Source organism: Cololabis saira, chromosome 7 (assembly GCF_033807715.1).
Source record: "Cololabis saira isolate AMF1-May2022 chromosome 7, fColSai1.1, whole genome shotgun sequence".
NCBI lineage: Eukaryota > Metazoa > Chordata > Actinopteri > Beloniformes > Belonidae > Cololabis > Cololabis saira.
Window position 1 is genome coordinate 31449146 of NC_084593.1, and position 15194 is coordinate 31464339.

General features: G+C 41.5%; 1 long non-coding RNA gene across 1 annotated transcript; it reads right to left on the minus strand.

Moving 5' to 3' along the window:
• Positions 1-4001: 4001 nt before the first annotated feature.
• On the minus strand, positions 4002-14755 carry LOC133447137 (uncharacterized). Its single transcript, XR_009782895.1, has 3 exons — positions 14656-14755; positions 10526-10633; positions 4002-6677 (listed from the first exon to the last, which is right to left on the minus strand). It is a non-coding gene; the product is annotated as an uncharacterized LOC133447137 (long non-coding RNA).
• Positions 14756-15194: the final 439 nt, after the last annotated feature.

Here is a 15194-nt window from a genome sequence, read left to right on the forward strand (position 1 = left end):
TCCCTCACACAGAAAATTAGCCTGCATAAATATAGATTTTAATCACTGCCCGGTATTTATCTTGCCTCGCCACTTCATTTTTTTTTGATATTGCAATATTTTTCCAGAATAAAAAAATGAGCAACATCTTAATCGTGGCATGACTGGAGAAGCTCTCTCTTTTTACCATTACTTTTAATGTTGTTTTGCCGAAGTACAGATCCCCATCTTTGATTAGTTATGCAAACACTGAGTAGGAGTTAAAGACCTGAAGGGAAGGAAAACTGAGACCTAGTGTCTGTGAGTGACTTCTCATGGACTCAGAGCACAAACAAAAACTCAAAAGGGGGTCCAAGTGGGAAAGCCCTGAAAAATGTGCCCAGCAAGCTTCTTCAGAATTCTCCAGTCGCCTTTTGTGGCCACAGCCACATTTCTTGAATTGTCAGTGACTCTCCGGCACCATCTATACACATCAGTCACAGGCGCTGTCTTATTTATTTTATCTGTTGTTTCCCCCCTTTCTCTTTGTTTTTGTCTCTTTTCTTACTGTCAGGTATTTCAGCAGCATGCCGGTTTTATGGAGCCTGCTGAATGGTCTTGATGGACCGGAGAGTCAATGGACAGCATGTGACCCATATGACCAAAGCTTCTTTATGCACCGACTCTCTTTGTTGTTTTGTTTTTGTTTGTCTGTGAGAACAGAGAGAAAAGCCCACTTCATTGGGTAGGAGGCAACCAACTTACTTTATTAAGGCATAGGGGATTTCATTAGCCACAGTCAAACAAGGCAATAAATAATAACTTTTGACCTTTGGAGCCTTACAGATTAAGAAATCAGAACAATGAGCGCCACTTTGGCAAGTCCATAAAGACTGTCCAGTAATCTTTCCTGGGCAAAGAGCAATCGTGTTGTTCTATAACAATCTCATTTTTGACTTTTTTTTTTTTCTACCATTAATGCAGACAATTGCAGAACAGTCTGTGATCTGCGAGTGTTGGGCAGTGCAATGAGGAGGAGCAGCAGAGTAAAACAAGCTTCATTATGAAAGTGTGCAAGAAATGTGCTTTCACGCTCCAGTGCACACACTTGCTCTGGGGTGATTAAATGTGTCCCGTGAGGAAATACTGTATTATTTTATTCGCTGTCTTTGTGAGAATAGGAGGATGATCCTGATGTTTGGAGTAAAAGCTTTGTCCTGAGACTGAGCCCCAGAAGTGTATATGCATTTGCTTCCCATCCGAAAGCGACCACAGATTCATTTTGTTTGTTTGTTTTTGCTCTAAATCTGCTGAGGCGAAGCATGATGGATGCCTAAAAGGTGTTTAAAAGAATAAAGAGAGCACTACCCCCTACATTTCATTGGGTTCTAAATTTGCGTGACCTGGCCAGGATGGGGCTTTTTGCTGAGTTGCCCAATACAATGGCCTCTGGGAATTCACTGCCTCTGTGCCTCAACTGAGTCCCCAACACCCACTTCTCAAAGTCCCAAGGTCCCCTGCTACTCTGCACCACTTCCTGTAATCATCCCCACATGTGGTGGTGGCATTTAGCCTCCACTACCATGGCACACGTCATTAGGGTGAGCTTTAAGCAGGTCTACCTTGCTTCAGGCCAGAGTAGAAACCTTCTTAATGCAGGTGGGGGGTAGATGAGGTTGTGGGAGGTGGGGGATAACGAACCAATGGCTGAATCGTACCACCTAGGGAGGCTTTGACATGCTGAGGAAGCAGAAGCAGCCTACACATCGGCCAGCAGCAGCAGCAGCTCTTGTCCAGCGTTGGGTCTGAAATCACGTAACGGGAGAGTCTGTAGGAGTATTGGGTGGTAAGGGTCAGGCCAATGAAAGCTGTAAATCCCAGAAGGGCACTGGCCTAAAGGTCAGCCAGTCATGGCGATTAGAGAATCCAGCTACAAGATGTGATAAACTCAGGAGGTGGCACAGAAAAGTCCCCCCACAGACTCCTGCATCTGAGGACAGACACCATTGTTTTCCAAAAAAGCCACTTTGACAACATCTGTGGTTTATATTTTAGAATAATAGAGAGACTTCCTCAATAGGGAAATAAACCCATAAGCAAGCACTTAAAGAGCATGCATTGCCTGTGCTGGTGCCTGAAATCCTGGATGGTTCTTTGCGTATGTCTGTTACTATCGGTTACTGTTTTTTTTCACCTGTTTTTCCTCCAGCATCATTTTTTCTTTTTAAACTCTTTAAAAAAGTGTTTTTGCAAAACATGTTTCTTGAAATTTTAATAAACAATATAGAGGTAGAAAACATTCAAATATGGCCCACTGAGTACATTTTATATTTTCCATAATTCCATTGCTCATTTTACTTTCACAGAAATGCAAATGTTGCCATCATTATTGTGGCTTGGCTTACTGCGGCTCGGTTTGCGCTGTTGCCTCCCAGCTAGAAAGTCCCTGGTTCAAATCCCTTCAGGGATCTTCCCGTGCTTCTGTGAGTTTTCTCTGAGTACTCCGGCTTCCTCCCACAGTCCAAAAACCAGTGTGCCAGGTTAAATGGTGATTTAAAATTGCCTGTAGGAATAAATGTGACCGTGTGTGGTTGCTTGTTTGTATGTGGCCCTGTGATGGGTTGGTGAAGTGTCCAGGCTGTACCGCTGCCTTTCACCTGAGGAGAGCTGGCATTTGCTCCCAGCAGATCCCTGTGATCTTGAATTGGAATAAGCAGGTGTTAACAATGGATTTTGTTTTGTAAGTATGGCTGGCCAACAAGTATATTCTGTAAATGAAATTTAAAGTAAGGGCTGTATTTTGGGATAAAAATCACATACACGTGTTGATGAATTACAGATTTTCTTCACTGGTTCAGACTAGGTTAATCAAACAATTTTCACTCAACAGACACTTGAAATTATTGTGCTATATCTGAAGCTATTGCCAGGTAAGATTTGAATCAAGTTCTTTTCTGCGTTTATGTGTGCATGGTTTTCCTCTGTGTCCTCCAATTTCCTTCAGCTGTCCCAAACCACAACTGTCAGGTTGTGTGGTGATTCTAATTAGATGGTAAGAGTAAGCGTGAGTGTGCATGGTAAACCTTTCTCGTTTGTCTGTGCGTGATGCTGTGATGGACTTCGGACCTGTCCAGGTTTCCCCAGCCTCTCACTGATGGGATAGACTGCTGCCTACCGTGTTCCTGAACAGGATAATATGGTTTGAAAATGGATGGATGGCGGTGTTTTGGGATTTCAGCACTAGTTCCTTTGGTGGTGAGAATATATGTATTTTTTTCTATTGTCAGGATAAATGAAAGTATTTATCAGCAAGATAGGATGAATGTAATGTGTGTAGGCCTACTATGACTGAACCAAATGTGGTATCCTCATCAATAATCCTCTCCAAGCCATCAAAACATGTTTGATAAAATGTGCATCAGACAGAAGTCACAAAAGGATACAAAATGTGTTTCTTCTTTTTGGGGGGGTCGTGGAGACTTTTTCACACATTATGTTTAACACCTTTATACATCATGTTTTTTCCTAAATTTATGTGACCTACATATAAATCTAAACTGTATTATAACATATCTATTTTAGAGGTCCAGCGCTATCCCATCCAAATTACAGGATTAAATTCATAATAAAAAAAAGAAATCTGCCTTTTTTCTTCACATAGAACTTTTTAAGGAGTGATGTGATGTTCGGAAATACAAAATATTATTCTGCCACCAATGCGTTGTACTTATTGACAAAACAAACAAATAAAACAAAAGCTAATTCTTTATTTGGTACAATGGTTTGTGAATAAGGACATGATATATATATATATATATATATATATATATATATATATATATATATATATATATATATATATATATATATATATATATATATATATATATATATTAGCTCTTTAAAAATGTGCTCTTATATCATAGGTTTCTTCATGAAATGTTACATTTATATACACAGATCATTTTATCATCCCATAAATTGATCAAACAGTTTATTACTAAACCACTCAAGTCTCATTCACACGGTACAACAAGCCATCTTGTAAAAACTTGAAAAGTTAAAAGGTCAAAAGTTATATACAACAGAGTACATTTTAACCTCATGCTGAATGAAACACAAACACTGAGGTTTTCAGTAGTGAGCTAAGTCTTCTCTCACATTTGCACAATAGCTGTAAAATCTCTATATTGAGGAAGCTTGTGCTTCTCTTCACACTCGCACTGTGACCTCATTGACCTCCAGACAAGTTAACTACGTCCCCCCACTCATCCTCAGCCAAAACTAAGAGATGACTAGTAGTGCACCACTTAAAAAGAGCCAGCTGAAATAGAGGCGTAGCCATCACCTCCCCACATTCACAAATGCCCCCTTAAATAAGGAGAAGTCAAAGACAGGAATTCTAATCACTTGCCTTCCCCTCCTTTTTTTGTTGAGGGAGATAAATAAGGAATAGAATACAATTTGAACTGAGTCCAAAGGCACGGGAGGCACTCAGAGTATTGTTGGATGATCTCCACTTAGTGGAGGCAAGGGCTGAAAAGACTGCGGTCTTGTTAGTTGGTGTGTAATGAACAACTTTCACAAGCCAGTTGGTCAATGGGATTCACAATGTTCCATTTTATGTTTGTTTTTTTGTTTTTTTTTGTTTGTGCTCTTTGAAATTCACATTGAAGATGGCTGGTTCAGCACCGACTTTCCTTAAAAACAAATAATGAAAGAATTAATAGTAACGTAGTCATAAACAATTCATTTTTATCTGGTCTATTTGTGCCATGTTGTGTCACCAGAGACTTGAGCCCCATCTTTCATGTAGCTGGTTAAAAAGAGTGAGAGCGGAGGCGTACAGCGGCTGAAAAGCACCGCCTCTTTTTGGTAATCATTCTCTCTCTATCTTTTCATATGACCAGACCTTTCATTCCATCCTTTTCACCACAAAAGAAAAAGAAAAAAGTTTGTCAGTCCCCTGTTCCTTTTGTTGTGTGCTTTCTTCTCCACGCTCTTTCTACTTTTATCCTAATCCCAGCCATGCATGAGCGATCAGTTGTGTCCTGTTGTTTCACTGTTCTGCTGCTTCACAATCAGTAGGGATCCTCCTTTGTTCCTTTTCTTTGCCAAACACAGAAAAGGTGAGGAGAAGAACAAGTAATGAAATCTCCTCTGTAGATTTAGGTCTTTGTATCCCTCGTCAGGATTTTTAGATATAGCACTGACTGTAATTAAGGGGGATTGTAGCTGTGATGCTTTTTTCTGCTGCCTCTCCTGTTGGTCATTGGAGAGTTAGAGGAAGGCTGTATCAAAGCTTATAAGGAGTCCAGCAATCATGGAAACTGAACTGTTTTGATGTGCGACTCCAATACAAGATGACACCAGAACTTGTAGAAAACCAAAACTTCACAGACTAAGACATTACTGCTTTTGTCTTGAACAGACAACTAAAAACTTAGTTCAGACCAAAGCATTGAAGCAACTCTGGATTTCACCCGAGACACGTCAGAAGAATCCCTGATTTGCCTTTGAAAATCTCGATAGAAAAAGATTTTATTGTATTTTCCTTGACAATTTTATCCAAATGAAAACATGAATCGGACTTACACATAATGGTATTTTGAGTATACACATTTGCATGAGCAGAGAGCCTTGGACATCAACAGAACATGGGGTCCAGTATGGAGACCACTGCCGAGTGCTATTGCCGAGGTGATCGTTATTAGCGTGATCATGGCACTATGCTCTCCATATGGGCTCAGTGGGGACAGAAGATGAGGCCCGTTCAAAGGGACAGTCATTGTTAAAGGCTGATCTCTAATCTCTGTGGTTGTCTGCCCTAATTAAAAGTCTTGTGGGTGTGTAGGGTGCCCAGGCCTCTGCGCTGCAGGAAATTATGATCGCAAACGTCTTCCTGTCAAGTCCCGCGCTTGGCACTACAAAGCGATGCAAGCCGCCATTACCTGAATGGGCTGGAATCAGAGCAGACAGCCGCATCATCCCAGCTCTTAGTCTATCAGGGCCGTGCACAAGTGGCCATTGTTGACGCCAAAAACCGGATTAAGGAGGGTCTTCAAGGGAATTGATTTTCATCTGAGAACAATAGTGGGGTGCAGAACACTGGGGCCTGGGTCTGAATCACTTGGCAAAAGAGCTTTATGAAAAGGGGTGTGCCGCAAGCACTGAGATTAAAGCAATCAGGTTCTTTACCCCCACTCTTTTTGGATGAACCTCCTCCACCCTCCCTCCTCCATCAGCTTGTCTGCTCTGCACAGCAATTTTATCTTAAAAACTGACAACACAGTAGAGCCTGTACACAAAAAAGTTGTTTACTTTTCCTTACATTCCCTTTTTCACTTTGCCCCAACTAAGGTTCAAGAGCAGTTGGCTGTGCTTGACCTATGAGAACCATGATGCAGAAAGCTTGAGCAGATCCTAGACACTCTAGTGCTCCAGCGAACCTAGCCAAAGTCTCATCTGTGTGTCGAGAGAAAAGCTGTAGGGAGCGGGTTTCTGGTCTGGGAGGCGACATGGTTCTTTGGCGGAGAACAGCATTGGGGTGAACATGATGTGTCACTGAGAAGGGATCAGGGGTTACAGATGAAAGGGATGGCCGCCTTGTCCTCCATCTTTGGCTGACTGCGTGCAGCTGTGAGCGCCATTGTGGACATGTTCATTTGCATACGTTTGGCAGGAGCTCCAGGAGGCATCGCGGGCCAAGTGGAGCGGTCCTGTTTAAAATGGAGGCAAAAGGGCAGGCAAGTAAACACACAGTGCTATGCAGATACATACCCATGCATGATCTTGACCACAGTATAAGCGACACCTGTGGTCCAGAGAAAAATAAACGTCTATTATTCCAATGTCAACATGTAAATGTAAACAGATTCGAGAGAAAGTGTGAGTTGTATGTCAGTGGATGACGGGCCTTGACTCTCTCATGTCATTATGACAGACTGCTTGACTGACAACTGAAGGAGTGTGTGGGGCTCTTGGCTGGCGGTGGAGGGGTGTGTCCTAGCCTGACTAGAGACAGGTTTATTGGGTCTGATGAGTGCTAAGCTCCTGTGCCTAGCCACAATGGAGCCTGTGATCTCCCTTTGTGGCTCATTGGGAAGCACTGGTGCGCTCTGCAGCCCCCGCTCTGTCATTAGACAGACTGTGAACAGGCTGCACAAGGCCCAGCCAGGGATGACGGAGCCACCAGCCACTTCATTAGGGGCATTATGAAGAGAACTGAAGCTTTCTTCTGCCTGCCTGTGTCCAGAATTCACAGGTCTGTTTAATCACATAATTCTCCTCAAGTGCCCCAAGGAGGCTGCAGCACAGCAAGGGCCCTTTAGACCCATGACAACCTGGAGAGATTAATTATATTCATCTTTCGGACTATCTGCAGAATAAGAGAGAATCTGATATTGGCTTGCTTTTCTTTTATTTTTTTTTGTCACGTCTTTTTCCAACTAGGTCTTTGATGTCCTCCTGTTATTGTTGGGGAACGTCTGTGCAACCCTCTGCTGCTGGAGCTTTGATATGCTCCAGCAGGGGTTAAGGGTGAACGTCCAGAGGTCCAGGGCCAGGACATCCAAACTTCTGTCTTGGAGAAGGCTGACCTCTGGACCTGAGGGTTGGTCAGAGAGCTTCCAAATTCCGCCTCCCTTTGATGCACAACTCTTTCACAGCAGTTAATTAGCCAGGGTGGCTAAACGTTTAGCCCGGGTGTGAAAGAGTCTGGGATAGCATGTGTGTCCAAGACATTGCCTGCTTTTCTGTGTGTCACAAGGTCTTTTGAAACAATGTGGTACTTGGACAACTTGTTTGCACAGGATAGTGGGTGAATGCTACAGCCTATTCATGAGAGCTTATTCATCAGGAAGAGTTTTTCGAAGGCCTTTCTGGCAATGAAGAGAAGTCCTTGACATCTCACTCATTTCATCTAATCAATGACACGATTTCCCTCTTATTCTGTGTCTTTGTTTGTTATAGGACTAAGGAGGAGTGAAAAAGGAAAACCTCTTAACTCGCAAGCAGCAGTTGCAGTTTGTGAATAATTTCAAGCAACATATTTGTCCCTCATGTTCATACATGTCTTTGGGGGAATTAATATAAATTTCTGAGGAAATGGCTTTCATCAAGTATCTAGTGAGCAGGCAGGGTCTCAAGCAGGATCCAATTTTGTTCTCTTTCTAGTCCTATAAGCTGTGGTGAGACAGATTGGTAGTCTCAGCTGTAACACGCTGGACTCATCACCGCTTATATATCAGTTCTTTACTGCTGCACGTAAGGGATAATAATTTCTCTGTGTGACAGTTTGAAAGGGCAAACAGAGCCTGTTTGTTCAATTCTGAAGAGGCAATAAATTCCCCCTTTACCGCCTGGCCTTCAGCGCACAACCTACAATAACAAGTGTTTCAGCTGAACAGCAACAGAGCTGAATTTAGATATGGCAATACTTATGATAGACACATATGTGTCTTTCACTACAGGGCCTGCTGAAACTGTAAGTGATTAGGCACAAGTGAGGTACATTAGTTTTCATTTCTTACCGAATCCCCTGCAGCCAAAGACAACCTTCAATCATTTGCTCAAAGAGCAACATCGAATGAAATTTCATTTCATGTTGTTTGCTCTTCAGATAGTGTGAGGAGGGAGCCAGGTTGACATTGCAGAGATATTGATCTGCTATTGAGTGCGCCCCGTGTCCAAACAGTTTCTATCCCCAGGGACCCAAGCACCAAATCATTCTCACATTTTGAGCTAACTCGTATGTCTGCAGAGCTGCCAGAGCTCTCAGGGTAGGCAAACTTTGAAGTAAAATACTCACTCATCCTGTCTAACTCTCCCTTTCTCCTCTATTCCCTCTTTGGCTTAACATTCATCTCATCATTGTGCCTTATAGGGATTCAAATTTATCATCTTCCATTGCAAACTATGATCTCAAATGCATGTTCCCAAACAAGACCCTTTTGTCTTAACAGGCATGAGAGGATTTAATGAGATTTACACTGCCTGTGATTTAAACATCAAGGCTTAACCTATTTCTTTATGAATAAGCAGTTGCAGGGGAGTTGCAGTGTTCACTGGATAACTTGATGATTCACTCATTTGTGGATACATGGAAAGAAATCACTTTAACAGCTTTGTTACTTGAATAAGTACCTCATGTATACAATCAACCATACTGCATGTTTTTATAATAGTGTTGTACTTTAGCCTGTAAAATGGGAAGCGCAACCTCCAACTACAATGTCATCACATCTGTTTTTTAAAGAGGGACATTTTCCGAGCTTTAATTACACATTTGCAAACAGCAATGAGTTTTCCTGTTCACCATGACTCAGAAACTAAGCTTAAAAACAAAATTTGACCAAATAATGAAGAAAAAAAAACTGTTCATTTGAGTATTCTTTTCAAAAAAATCGATCAACTCGCTGCAGCATCATGGGTGTGACCTTCTCTGGCCTGTTCCTCACAGCTTTCATCAAAATGATGAAGGATAAAGTTGAAGTATTGGGAACTCAATCCACCTATCATACTTCAGACAGTTTTCTAGGGTCAGTAAATAAACCTAATCTGCCAGAGTTCCAGATGTTTCCAGATGTGCTCTTTCGTTTTTTGTGATGTGTGCTCATGTATGCACTGCACTTGAGAAGCAGGACAGGTTTTGGAGCCTTCTCCTGCTCGGCCACCTGCAGATGGGGATCAATCAACTATCTACCATCCCAACCGACCTCCCTACAAGCCAACCCCCCCCTCCAGAAGCCCAACTTGAGCTTGACTGCATCACGGAGACCAACAGGGGGCGGCCTGTCTCTTCATCTATCTGATGAGAGTCAAGTTCACATCTGCAGATGATGTTATAGCTGCTGAGAAGATGCTATAAGTTTCCAAAAAGCGAACAATGCACATGAACCATGGTTTGCAATTGTTTGTCGAGATGCGGTCGGTCATGAGAAAGTGTAGAAATGCAGATAGTTTAGATTATTTCTTGCATACTGTATGGTCAGGTATTGTTAGTTTAATTTCTGCTGTTTGTTTTTTTGTCATGCATTTTTCCATACACTTTGTATCTGCATTTCTCATACATACACCTTAAAAACACCACATAAACGCTTGATAAGTATTATCGCAGGATGAAGTGTAACTGCTTGTATGGGGATAACACATGACAATACAGTCATACACTGCTCTGTTATACTTCCAAAAATGTAAAATATAGCTTCATAGAGCCAAGATTTGTCCAAGAAAAATGTATAGTCAGATCTCCCTATCTGTGCATATGAATTCAATATAGAGTTCTATTAGTGAAAGTCAAGGAAATGTGTTAAATACTTATAGATGCATAATATTGGAATCTAGATTAAGGTCAACCTGTTTTGCATTGCTCAAATTAGATAAAACTAAATTAAACTGAATTAAAAAACAACCTACAAATGGTGGTGCAAATATATGCATATTAAATTAAGACTCAGGCAATCACACATGAACTGAGACACACACACAAATAAAATACAATCAAAAGAGTCTAGATTAAACTCTGAACACTTAAACTAAGATGGGGGGGATTTGTAAGTTTTCTTACCTAAATCTTATCTTAGAATTGCAAATCCTCATCAGCCTCATTGTGGCACAAGAGCAAACTGGTCCTCCAGGAGGTGTGGAAGTCATGACCCTCGCAAGGTACTCCCTGCTGCATTTCAGAGAAGAGGGAGTTTCTATTATCAAGGGCACCCGTAATGATGAAAGTAAACAACACGAACAAGAGTGTTTAATATTTCATAGGCCACCCACAGGTGTAGCGATGTACAGGGAATAACACATACATCCATATACCAATATGGGGCTGATTAAGATGAAGGTACTGTCCCAACTGTGTGTGTGTGTGTGTGTGTGTGTGTGTGTGTGTGTGTGTGTGTGTGTGTGTGTGTGTGTGTGTGTGTGTGTGTGTGTGTGTGTGTGTGTGTGTGTGTGTGTGTGTGTGTGTGTGTGTGGGCCCTTGAACATATCTGCTACCTCAGTCTTTTTTATTTTTTTTTCCCTCCACCCTCCCTCTCCTCTTCACCCTCTCTGTGGTGATATATGGAACATATGGGAAATTATTGTGGGGTTATAAAGGGCTGCTGACTTCAACAGACATGCAATAAATTATACTGTTTGTGTAGGGCAGGAAAAACACGAGCTCTTTAGGAACACTTAAAGCAGATTTCCTGTACAGACTTAACTCTCCCTCTTTCTGTCGTTCTCCCTCCCTCTCTTTTCTTCTGACGCCTCCTCTCACCCTTCAGCCGGTTCCTACAGTCTCGTTCTGCACACTAGCACAGTCCTTACCACAATCTCATTCTGTTCTCTTAGTTGGTGGTAACACAGTGGGACATATCCACACAAATTACACACATAAAACTCGTAAAGCCTGGAAAATATTTTAATAGTTTCCGCACCCCCTTAGTGGTCACAACCTGCATGTGCAGAGTTTGGCGAGCACCGCCAACATTATTGGTGCAATTAAATGTGAAACACAAGAGAAGAACATGGGGGAGCGGGAGCCCAAAATGGCTGTAAACAAGGAAAATGACACTTGACAAGTTGTAATTTATGGATGTCGTTTCAAAGGAAAGAGACTCACCATTCCTACACAGGCAGTGGGAAGAGTAAGAGACAAGGAAGCAGGCATTAGAGGAACTATTCACAGAACGTTAGTGCATCAAAGCTACACAGAGACAAAAAAAAGGAAAGAAAAGGCTGCGACTTCAAAGTCGAAGCATGACGAGCAATGCAGAGCAAAACCAAGAGAAAGTGTGTGTATATGTGTGTCATGAGAGAGGGAGATGCTGATAGTATCCAAAACAAGCAGAATGAGCGATTGAGGTGGGGGGAGGCCCCTGGATTCAGACACACACTCCTCATCTCAAAGAATCCCAAATCATACACACATATAAACTCTGACACACTGACACAAGCTCTTTCCCTCACTCTCTTACACACACACACACACACACACACACACACACACACACACACACACACACACACACACACACACACACACACACACACACACACACACACACACACACACACACACCCACACACACACACACACACACACACACACACACACACACGCACACACACACACACACACACGCACGCTGTCTGGAGAAGACATGCCGTCAGACAGAATAGAACAGAAGTTGAGCTCTCACACCCCACCTTACTCCATCTAAAAACAAATCTGCATCACCGTTTACATGTTTACTCTCTTTCAAAATGAGGACGAGACTAGGCTAAGAGAGTTTTAGTGGAAAAACATGGTACAAAACCTCAGGGCGTGGTCCTGCAAAATAGAGAGCTCAATTTTTTTTTTCTTCAACAACAGAGTATTATTATGACAGTTAGAGTTATTGCTGGATCATTTCTTACTTCTCCTGTGTTTTTCTTATGGTGTTATAACCATAAAGTATTCCTATATAAACACTTTTGGTACATTCACCAAAATGGGAACATATATCGTTGAGTTTCTGTACAATATCCACACAAAGCTGCAAGTGCAACCAGGGGAAGAAAACAATGTTCTTCGCTGCATTTCTGACAGAGCTAAGCACCTAAACAAAGGTGACAAGTACAGGAGCTGTGGTGTACTGAAATATGCAATCCAACAAAAATATGGATAATAATTGTTAAACAGAATCACAAGCTATTTTCCAACGACCGAATGTAATTGTAAATTTAGGTTACTGATGGACCCAAAATACTAAACTGAGATCACGACTCATTAAACCTCTTATCGCTTGTACACAACTGCAGCGGAAAATTATATGCACATGTGTTTTTTAAGGCACATAACCTCTGTATAAAAACTGGGCTTCTCAATGATGGATGTGTATGTAAACTTAGCACAAAAGGTAAGGAAATTTGTGTTTGGCAGATTGTTTCTTTGTTGTAACAATGCTGCTTGGCAATAAATCTTATACCACTGGAAAGCCTGTTTATTTCCCTTTTAAATGGTGCCACATTTGTAAGGACCATGCATTTGCCGGATGAGCAGCAGAGCGAGTATGTGGGTTGCACCCATGGAAAATTTGCCAAATCTTCTCTGCCAATTTTGCCATTGACTCTTGTTTGGTGTTTGGTGGATTTGATGATTGAAGTTTGATGAAAGAACACATATATAATAATTTAACAATGTATCCATTTAACAAGCGGGAACCTCAGTAGCATGTGGAAGAACCATACACAGCCACAACAGCCTGGCACCTCCTCCTCATGCTGGTCACCAGCCTGGTCTGGTGTGGGATGTCATCCCATTCATCAACCAGCATTCGTCACAAGTCAGCCAACGTGGTTGAGTTGGTCACTCTGGCACGAACAGCAACCCCGAGCTGATCCCACAAGTGTTCAAGGGGGTTGAGGTCAGGACTGCTGGCCAACTATTCCATCCTCTCCACTCCCAAATTCTGGAGGTAGTCTCTGATAAATCCTGCTCTGTGGGGGCGAGCGTTGTCATCTTGGAGGATACAGTTTGGTCCCAGACTGTGGAGATATGAGATTGACACTGGTTGCAGAATCTCATCTTGATATATCTCGATATATATTGAGATTGCCTCCAATAATGAAGAGCATTGTTTTTCCACTGAGGGAGATGCCCTACACTGTAGGGCCTACAGTCTGCCTTCACCAAAAGATGTTACTTTTATGGGTGCAGCAATCAGTTTAGTGTCCTCTGTGTCTTCTCCACACTTTGACCCTACGATCCAACTGCCATAGGCAGAGTCCAGACTCATCGCTGAACATAACGTTTCTCCACATGTTCCAGTTCCAGGGCACGTGTTACTGACACCACTGCATTTAGCAAAGTTTTCATGGGCATAACCCACATACTCAGCTCTGCTGCTCATCCCACAAATGCATTTTCTTTACAAATGTGTTAACATTTAAGAGGGAAATAAACAGGCTTTCCAAAGGTATAAGATTTTTTGCAAAAAAGCATTGTTACAACAAAGAGAGCATCTACCAAACATAAATGTCCTTACCTTTTGTGCTAAGTTTATTCATCCATGCAACTGCTGGTCACTTCTACACATCTGACATCAGTTTGTAGTGTGGAATTACAAAGGGATTTGGTCATTTTCACCTAATTTGAAAACAATTATTCAAATTATGGGATCAGACTGAACTATCTACTGTCTTGACCGGTGGTGAATTACCCACTGTTCAATCCTAACATGGGCAAATAGGTGAAAGGAACAAGTGTGGCAACTGGTTGGAAAATCTCCATGTTAGCTTAGTTTACATTGTGCTAGCCTATGATGCTAACAAGTGTTACCCACCTTCATAGGGACGGAATCTTTCCTTCCATCATCATTTCAGATGTCGTTACCAAACCAACTTGTGTTAGTAAAGCGTGCACGTAATTATTGCTTGTCATCATCAGACATGACAACATTAATCTGTTATATGATTAGTTATTTTCACAATATGCAAACACCTTTTAAACATGTTTTAAATATGAAATTTAATGTAAAACAATATTTTCATTTTAATAGATGAATTTTGTATATTTAAGCTTCAGATTATGTTTCTTTAAATGTCAGTGGGTTAATTAAATCAGCTTGATATGCTGTCTTGGCTCAGGATCAAGAGTTAAAAGCAAGATATACCCTGGCTGCCGCAACGCAAAACGATATACACATTATATGACAATTATAAGCTTACCGTAACAGTTTGGTGTTGACTCCTGAGGAGGGATGTCACTGTCTCCATCAGATCTGATTCCTGATGAAGAGGTATCTTCAAATATAGAGATGATTCAGGTTTCTGGAACAGAGTTTTGTCATTGTAGAGAAATGTTGTTTTTGTTTTCATTCAACTTTAAATATAAAAAGAAATGTGCATCACCTATTCCATGCTATGTTGGACAGAAGATTACCTGCATTAGTCACCTCTTTGCTGGCCCATGCCTTGCTGGTCCCTGTAGCCTTCTAACAGAGCAACATTAAGTGTTTTTTCTTTACTCAGCATTAACTAAAATTACCTCTACTATTGTGTCTCAATTTTTTTCTTTCTCTCTTTCTTTATTAAAGGGGACCTATTATGGCATCTAATACCTTGAATGCCTTGAATGTTTTAAAAACAAGCTTTTGATTGTTTTTGCTAAATAAATTAGAAATTCAGCCTCTGAGCCATGTCTTTATCCTCCCATTCTCTAACCTCATTATCTATGTGGGATTCTGAGTGGGTGGGGCTATGATAAT